This window comes from Solanum stenotomum, chromosome 8, assembly GCF_019186545.1.
Source record: "Solanum stenotomum isolate F172 chromosome 8, ASM1918654v1, whole genome shotgun sequence".
Classification (NCBI taxonomy): domain Eukaryota; kingdom Viridiplantae; phylum Streptophyta; class Magnoliopsida; order Solanales; family Solanaceae; genus Solanum; species Solanum stenotomum.
In genome coordinates this window covers 25,348,048-25,357,230 of record NC_064289.1, presented here as the reverse complement: position 1 = coordinate 25,357,230, position 9,183 = coordinate 25,348,048, and the positions used below count along the sequence as shown (strand labels likewise).

At 37.8% G+C, this 9,183-nt stretch overlaps 1 pseudogene; it reads right to left on the bottom strand.

The window, feature by feature from the left end:
• Positions 1-372: 372 nt before the first annotated feature.
• Positions 373-8,551, bottom strand: LOC125875160 (polyribonucleotide nucleotidyltransferase 2, mitochondrial-like; annotated as a pseudogene).
• Positions 8,552-9,183: the final 632 nt, after the last annotated feature.

The following is a 9,183-nucleotide window of genomic DNA, read 5'->3' as shown; positions in this document are numbered from 1 at the left end:
ATATATATTTAACTTTAAATAGTCATGATAAAAGTATATTGCTTTAGTTTCCGAGTATGTAATTTTATTTACATGTAGTTTCTTTATTATTTTATTCTTTTTGAATTTCTTAGGTTTATTGTCTTCAGAATGGTCTCATTGGTGATTGGACAATGTAAGTATCTCTCGTTTACATCAAACATGAAAGGTCAATATAATTTGTGTGGGGGTATATTTAGTAGATGAAAAACACCATAGATGAAAAATCCTACATCTGTCACTGAACACAACTCAATTCAACTCTTTTCCAAATAGTAGTCCACTTTTCATATCAAACAAGTCGAATATCACCTCTCATTTGCAAATCTTTTCAAGCACAAGGTGTAAAAGTGAGAGTTTTTGGTAGTCATACAAAAAGTGTATAGTAATCAGGAGAGAAATAACACATATATTAATGAGACCTAGCTATCACAACAGAAAAACATCCCAAAACCCCTTGTTGTTTGCGTAGAAAAAACATAATATGGAAAGAGCCATGAAAGAATGATTTACATTGACGTTCAACTCGCACCAAAACTGAAGCTATTTGTGACACAGTCACAGGACTAAAACCGACCAGAGGTGAAGGGCTTGGAACAACCCTGTTCCGGGAGGCTACCTGATTTTAGGAGGTCTTCTGTTTTCTTTATCCTCATGATCCAACGATTTGCATGTGCTCTGAGAAATGCAGGCTTTTGAAACAGATTTCAAGCATCGGTGTCTTGTGATTCCCTGTCAATTTTCTTAGTTGACATTTTTTACAGCCTGCAGTTTTATGCTTTACTTTGCTATAATAGAGCCTTAAATTACTCTTCTTTCACCAAAGACAATACTGGAATCCCTTTGGTTGAAAAACTTGAGCACTTCATCCGCAGCTCATCACCCACCTCAAAGTCCCTCTTCATACCAGGCTACACAAAAAAAAAGTAAAATTTCACTTGACTTGGAATTAGGATCTCCAAGTGAGATAAACGAAATTCTACTATGATGAATATCTAAAAGTCGTAAGATGCACAATAGACCCTACTGGGACCATCATAATATTTGCTAAGGCTTTTGTGAATACTATAAGGCTAAACAAGGAAAAGAGGGAAAGCAAGCAATGTACACCGATAGAAAGTAAAAATAAAGGAAGGGTAATTGATAAACAATAACTTGCCGAGCCGAGCAAGGACAAGATAGGAAAAGATACCAAACATTTTGACCACAACTTGCAACTAAGGGTTTCACATAAAGCAGACTTATTAATGTAATAAGTTGAAAATAACAGAGAAACTTTGAGACAGTAAAGTCAAACATACCTCAAAACGATACATTCCCCGAATTCCACCACCCAAATCAAGCACCAAACCAAGGGCACGAATTTGATGCACTTTTGCTGTTAATCTCATACCAAGCTTTAGTTTGTTTGCACTCATAGGGGTCTCAGACGTAGCATCATCCTTATCTGACCCAATCTAGGAATGCAGGCCTACTTCAGGAGTATGTTTCTGCTCACTTTCATCATCACTTATTAGGTCAAGAATGGCATCCTTGCCTCTTTTGGACTTCTTAGCACTTCTAGAAGAAAAACCGGATTCTAAAAGTGAGGACGGTATCCTTGTCTTCTTCTCAGATTTAGAAGCACTTTGAGATCCATTATCACCTTTCGAATTCAGAGCATCACTTTTTTCCTCCTCATCACACTCGGCCGCACTTCAGATTAGAACTGCTGGTGTAGCTGACTTCAAAGTTGAATCATTAGTTTCAGGTCCCACAGTAGCACCTTCGTTTTTTTGCTCATTGGATACATCCTCAATGGCAGCCCAAACATTGACCTCTTGACTAGTAGGTTCATCAACAGAAATGCCTGTCTTAGATTTAGGTCTAGGCAGGGTGGCTTTTAATGATAACTTAATATTGCCATGAACATCCTGTCCTATACACATTAAAGAAAGTTGCTTTCCCACAGATACCACATCTGAAACTCTGGAAACCTAATAGTAAAAAGACACAAATTAATCACAAAACAATAACATGGAAGGAGTAGCCACTCTAGCCTAAACCTCCATGCCTCAGACTTTGTTTCTCAAGTACAAAAAGGACAATTAACTATTTGACTTGTGTGTTTAACATAGCTTTAGAAACTATAAATCTATGCATGATTTACACAATTTTTACATATAGACATTAACCTTTCCTGAATGAAAAAAATTGAGAGGGACCATGGCAGACTGAAAGCAATATTCTAGTTAAATTTCAAAGTTCCAAAGAAAAACTATACACTTGCCCTTGAAAGCAATGATATACTATCCCAGAAGGTCATGATTATTTTCTGCAAATAGTCTCAAGCTCTATTTGCATGGTAGGGGTGAGCAATTGCAAATTAGTAAAGGTAATATCGACTCATGTAGAGTGGGTACTAATTACTATGACTGAGCGAGTTAAAAAAAACTAAGTTTTAAACTGCTAAGATCCCTGGCAGTATAAAGTTTTGATAGCAAGGGAGAGAGAGGAAAAAGAGAACCTACCGGGTCGTGTGACAATTCTGAAATATGTAAGAGGCCCTGTTGTCCACCATTAAACTCCACCAAAGGCGCCGTATTCTTTAACAGATACAACAATACATTTATATACGCCTCCAATCTCAATTTCACGTCCAATTATAAAATCAACCTGTCAGCAATAAATTGCAAAGGATGGAATTGGTTGGCTCAGAAACTTTTCAAGAACACTGAAGCCAAAGTGAAGTGAAAAACAAGGTATAGAAACATCTATACCAATTGAGGAGCTTTCACGACAAACCTTTTTTTTAATACCTATTTCACCATTCTGTCTTAGCTGTTCACCTTACTTCAGTAACATGATTGTGCTCAATCTCTAAGAAAAATGTTACATGCTAAAACAAGAGGCAGTTTTTCTCTAAATGGAATACAGTGACAAAAGCAGTTTTTTATCTAACCTACAGCAACTAAACAAGAGGGAAACACAAAATTACCTTCTCCTGTACTTTCTCCATCACCGACTGGTTGTTGGCAATTATAGTAAGTGTTCCATCACTAACCGAGATCCATGCACCTACATTATGAATCAGCAAGGAGAAATGAATGCAATCTTAGGAGTAACAAAGGAATCAGCTGGAGAAATTAAAAATGAAAACTGCAGTCTGGAAAGAACACCATCACAAAGTGTTTACATATGAAAATGCAGTGCTGTAAGACATGCATTATCTGTCCCTATGTGTGTGTATCCATTTGTTAGAGAGGTTAGAGTCCCACATTAGTTGGAAAACGGATTGGTCGTCTCCTTATATAGACTTGGGCAATCCTCTTTTCGTGAGGTAGCTTTGAGGTTGAGTCCGGACCAAGTGTCATATTTTTTACATGGTATCAGAGTCAGAGTCAGGTCCGCCCTGCTTGGGCCCCATGTAATGTTGTCAACACTCCAGTTGGCGGTGTGGGTGTGTGAGGGAGTGTTAAGAGTTCCATATTGGTTGGGGAATGGATTGGTGGTCTCCTTAAATGGTCTTGGGAATCCTTCCTCATGAGTGAGCAGTCTGAGGCTGAGTTGGGCACAAGTGTCATATCGTTACAAAACTTAACAAGGCAAAGCGGTAATGTGGATAAGCAATATGAAGCAAAGAAAAACCTGGTGTACAAATCAGCATATTAGAAGCCAAAAACAAGTATTCCTGCAACAAGTTTGAAGGGAAGAAAATTCTACTTAAAAAGTCAAGAACAGTTGACATTAGAGCTACACCAACGATCATACGCAAGAGAGGCACGAGGAAAAATACTATTAACCATGCCCTCATGTCAAAGATCCCCAAAGTAACCAGGTAAAAGTAACAAATAAGTCTAATGCAAACTGTTGACTGCACCTGTTTCATCTTCAATTTTCCTCTTCAAAGCACCAAGGACCAATCAAGCGACGAAGTGCATCATTGCTGTATTTTGATGTAACTGTATTTGAAGCAGTCATCAAAATATGTGCAAAAGAGACATGTCAAATGAAGCGGAACTAGGGAGTTTAGAGAAACATAAGATCAATGATTGAAGCTAATTACCTAGCCGAGGAGAATATATGTCATCCTGAATACGTGGAGCACTTATCTCACGCTCCATGTGCTCAAGGATTTGAAGCCTCCCTTTAAGTGCAGGATCTAGACTCTCACATCTGATATCCAAAGGAATTCCAGCAGGTTTAATATCTAATTGTATTGCAGTTACACCATTACGGGTACCAGCAATCTTAAAATCCATGTCACCCAGATGATCCTCCAGACCCTAGAGAGTTACTTAATCAAATAAGTAAAACTCACACCAAATTTAGAGAAAGATAGAGACCAGCCTCAGACAAAAGAAAATTAGGATATAACTTAAACCAATAAGCCAGAGGAAGAGCAGCAATATAGACTACATAAGTGGTGATTGTAAGTAAAGTTTTAAAGTTGATAACTCTTGTTTACATGATTTGCAGTTTTCAATAACATTAAAGTTTTATGAGCATATAGTTCTGGACTTCTGGTGTGAAGTAAAATCTATTCATGCAAGTGCAAGTAAGGCAAAAAGACAAGGTTCAGACGGGGGAAGACAAAGTTCAGAGTGGGGGCTTCTCAAGTCAAACAGATGCATAAACACACAAGACTAAGCAACAGCATGAACCAAATTGAGACACACAACAGTGAACTCCACAATCTAAGTTTATACCAAAACAAAGAATAGCAGGTTTTCATAAATTTGGTGAAATCCAAGAGGAACTAAAAGGTCATATGAAAAGTCTAGAATTTCATATTACAATCATAATCATGCAAGCAAGTGTTGGCTGAATAGTAGATACACCTCTTAAAGCCTAGGCCTTTAGTGACTGGATGATTTCGCAACTTTAAAGCACACTTTCAAGGTGACCAAATAAATTGATCTTGCTCCAGCCGCCGGTATAGAGCAATAGTTTATGAGTTTCCAGTTACTATCTTGAAAAAAAGATCCAAAATCCTAATACCCATTTTGAATACTGAATAAGGTAACTTTTACCACCAAGCCTACATGATTTGTACCGAAACTAATTTGTTTGTTTCTTCATCCCTTTGGGACATTCATTTAAAGACGCTTCTTTTCCCTCTTTTTGTCCCCCTCACTGAACTTCACAGAGCTAAGACAAACATTCAAAAAGATCGAAACAACAGTCCTCACCAAAATATCAGTCAATAAACGATAATCCTTGATTTCACCAGTTGATGGGTCAACTTCACTAACAAGCCCCATCAACAAACCTGCTACATGTTCTATTAGTGGAATGCCAGAATCCATCAAAGCCATGCTGCCTGCAGCAACCAAAAAAACAGGAAGTATGATGTTTGCATTTTGAAAGGAGAACTATAACTTACAAGCACAGACTTAGATCAGAGAAATCTTCTTAGTGCATAATGAAAGTGTGAAAACGTATGACTAATATTTGCCAGATTGAACAACCTTGAGATCGAGAAAATGGAGAAATTACCTCCACAGACAGTTGCCATTGATGTCGAGCCATCAGATGCCATGACTTCAGAATTGATTCGGACTGCATATGGAAAATCATCTTCAGGAGGTAATACAGCAAGCAGAGCCTTTTCAGCAAGAGTGCATGTAGAAGACTAACCATCCAGTATCAAGAAAATGATCCACAAATTACCCTGGAGATGCTATAATTAGAAAAAGGTAACATGAACATAAATTTGATGAGCAACAGATTTATCATCAAATGGCCGTCAATCTTCACCAAGCATATTAGATTGGGTGATTATAAACAAAATCAGAACTCAAATTACTGGATCCTGACCATGTGCAAAAATGTCTATAAGGTAGCCATATGGCAAGGCTCATCACATATGAATCCACAAGAGTTTGTGGCCAAAGAGTTAAATCGTCTTTTGAGTTAAGCATCATCAAAGCACGATTTTTGAAAGGAGCATAGTAAGGTAGGTAAGTCTAGCCTTCACAATTGCATTTTCATTCTTTTTTACTTTTTGGAGTTCGTAGCAAATGAACAGAAAGACCAAGAAACCCAAAAGATGATCCAAGTGGAGAGAGACTCAAAAACTAGAACCAGTTATTTTTTTTGAGAAGGAAAACTAGAACCAGACCCTTCGGGGTGGCCCAATGGTTTGGGCTTGGGACTTTCATGTTGAAGGTCTCAAGTTCGAAACCCCTTGCCAGCGAAACCAAAGGGTTTGCCTTCTGGGTCGAGCTCGCCGCACCAGGCTTGCCTAGTGCGGGTTACCTCTCCTATGTCATTTGCAAGTTATTGCATAGGAGCGGGGGTTTTACCCTGTGCGCATCCAAAGGGTAGCGGATGCGGGTTTTCCTTGTCATCAAAAAAAAAAACTAGAACCAGTTATACCAAACGATATAAATATTTATTAATCAAACATATAGAAGAATGCAGGTAACCCTGCCCCCTACTTTACGATATTGCGTGAGAGAGAAATAAGATCTTCTCTCTTTTTCCTTTAGCCAGTATTTGGTTTTTACATGAAATAAGGGAACAACAATAAAACAAGAAAAATAAGGCTAATGAGGAAAGGGAAGAGAGTACATTATCAACATTTCTCTTCCCTCGTTGCCTTGTTGGTACAAAATGGCATAAATGTTTCCACATATTGAGGTTGATTACAACTACAAATTGACATTCTAGTATTAAGGTCCATTTACAGCTTTCACTAACTTCAGAAGCAGACCATATTATAAACATGAGAACTAAATAGCTTACCATGACCAACTTCACACCTATTCAAGCCAGTTTGTTTTCCAACTTCATTTGTACAAAACGGTGGAAAACTATAATGCAGCATGAAACACTTGCTTGAAGGGCCGACCAGTGAATCCAAACGTTGAGCATCCCCAGGGGCTCCAAGGGTAACAGTGCAAAGGACCTGTATAAACATCTCAAAAGGGATAATGAATGGCAACAAGATCGCATATTAGCATGTGATGATAACCCTAAATCATAGTACATCCTGCGTTTTTAGTGAAAAATGAACATACTGACCTGAGTATCCCCTCTTGAAAAGATTGCAGATCCATGTAATACAGGTAAATTACCAGCTTCACAGTACAAAGGCCAAACTTCGTCAAGACGCCTTCCATCCACTCTAAGCCCTTCTGAAATGATCCTTCTGCGAACAACCTGATGTTGTCAGAAACTTGAGGAGGTTAACATCACGAAATGATATTAAAAGATCAAAACCTTACTTTATGATGTAAAAAGAAGCCCAAACAAATATTCCTTAAAATGCAGTAACTGAAGTATTGAAGTCTTTATTTAGAATATGTCGATGTTTGCTATTGGACTTATAAAGCCAAAAACACATGCAACCTACTATTAACCGATTAGGAGGGAAATACACATTATTTTGCCAAAGATCAAATGCATGAGGAAATAACCTAGAGGGCCAATCATTGATCATGTGTTCCTCTGCAATCAACAAAAGGAAAAGAAGAAACAAAATATTTTCTGTTTATTAATGATGTAAAAATAAAAACTCAAAATCAGAAGCACAAAAGATAAACTTCAGCATCTACAAGCATACCTGCTTCCTCACTGTATCAACTGTTTTTGGTAGAATTTTTAGGCCTTTCTCATCACCTTCTTCCTTAAGAGCTCTTTTAACGTCCTGTGTGATTTTTTCTAAAGCTTCTCCACACTCGAACTTTCCCTGCTGCCTTTATTAATAGACTATAGCATGAATAGTGAAAAATAGTGAAGTCCCTAAATTCATCTTGCAGTAAGAAAATACATACCTTTCCATAAGTAGGGTCTGTAAAAACAGCCTCTATAGGTTCGTTGGCCAGATTCTGAATCTTTTCAAATGTTTTTTCTGATACCATAGACAGCTTATACTCTTTCTTCTGCTTACCAGCTTTAGATGCGAGTCTAATTTGACGGTCAAGATACTTAACAGCCTGAATATTCAAAAAATCAAAATTACTGGTTTGGAGTAATGGAGCAGCAGTGACAAATTGATAACCAGCAATGTCTCACCTCTGGATGAGCAAGTCTCAAAGCAGCTTCCAAATCCTTTTCAGAAATTTCACGAGCTTGGACGTCTATCATCACAGTTTTATCCCTCGTACATGCATATACCAAGTTAAGATCACTGATGCTAAGCTGCATGACATCCAATAAGAAGACTTTAATCAAGGGACAGGACTTCAATTACTGGTGAACATAATTGGCATCAGTGACAACAATTAGCATAAGGCACATTGGCAGTTGGAGTTGCCGAGTAGCTTTTTGTTATATTCTCTTACTATGTAATTCTTCCTAATACTATGGAAGAGAAATGGCTTGCCTAGTATGCAAATTCTTGGAAATGTAAGCTAGTTATCCACTATTGACACCCAGCAGTGGCTACATAATCGAGAAACTACAACTTCTGCATGAGACCCAAAGCTCCATTTCAACCATCTTCTGTTAAGAGTGTAAACAAGTACAGCACCTAAGGATATGGCCTAAGTTCTCAAGATGCCAGGGTCATAACTGCCACCAGAATGAACGTCCACTTGCTGAAATTCAGAAGTCTTAATGTTATAAATTTATCCTGAGGATGCCAGCTGATATAAGATATTACCTCCTCCATGCTTGGATTTACAACAAATTGACCTGAAATCGTATTACTCCGATTGGCCCACCCCAAGGAATATCTGACAACATTAGAGCAGCAGATGCATTAGCTGCCAATATATCTGGATCTTGTTTCCCGTCAGACGAAAGCACATTTGCCATTACCTGGGGAGAATGTGAGTCAGCGAAGCTTATAACCGCCAAACAAACTATTACTATCAAATTAATTGCAATAACAAGACACCAGCTTACCAGGGCTGGCTCAATGCCTTTAAAAATGAGGCATCCTGCTTAGGCCCTGATGCAAGTCTACAGATATTACAAGTTAGTTAGTGGATGATGACCAATAGTTAATTGGGGTTCATTAGTTAGTTACAATTTTGTTATTCTGTTATAACAGTCAGTGTAGCAGTTGATTTTAGTTGTGGAATATATCCATATATACCATGTAAAGGATTAGAGTTGATTCATTGAATGATAATACATTTCTCCTTCTTCTAAAATTCTTTCTTTTCTAATATCTCAGTTTTTCGAGTTCAAAGCTCCTAGAATTGTTCTTCTTAATTGATGCTTAATTGACTG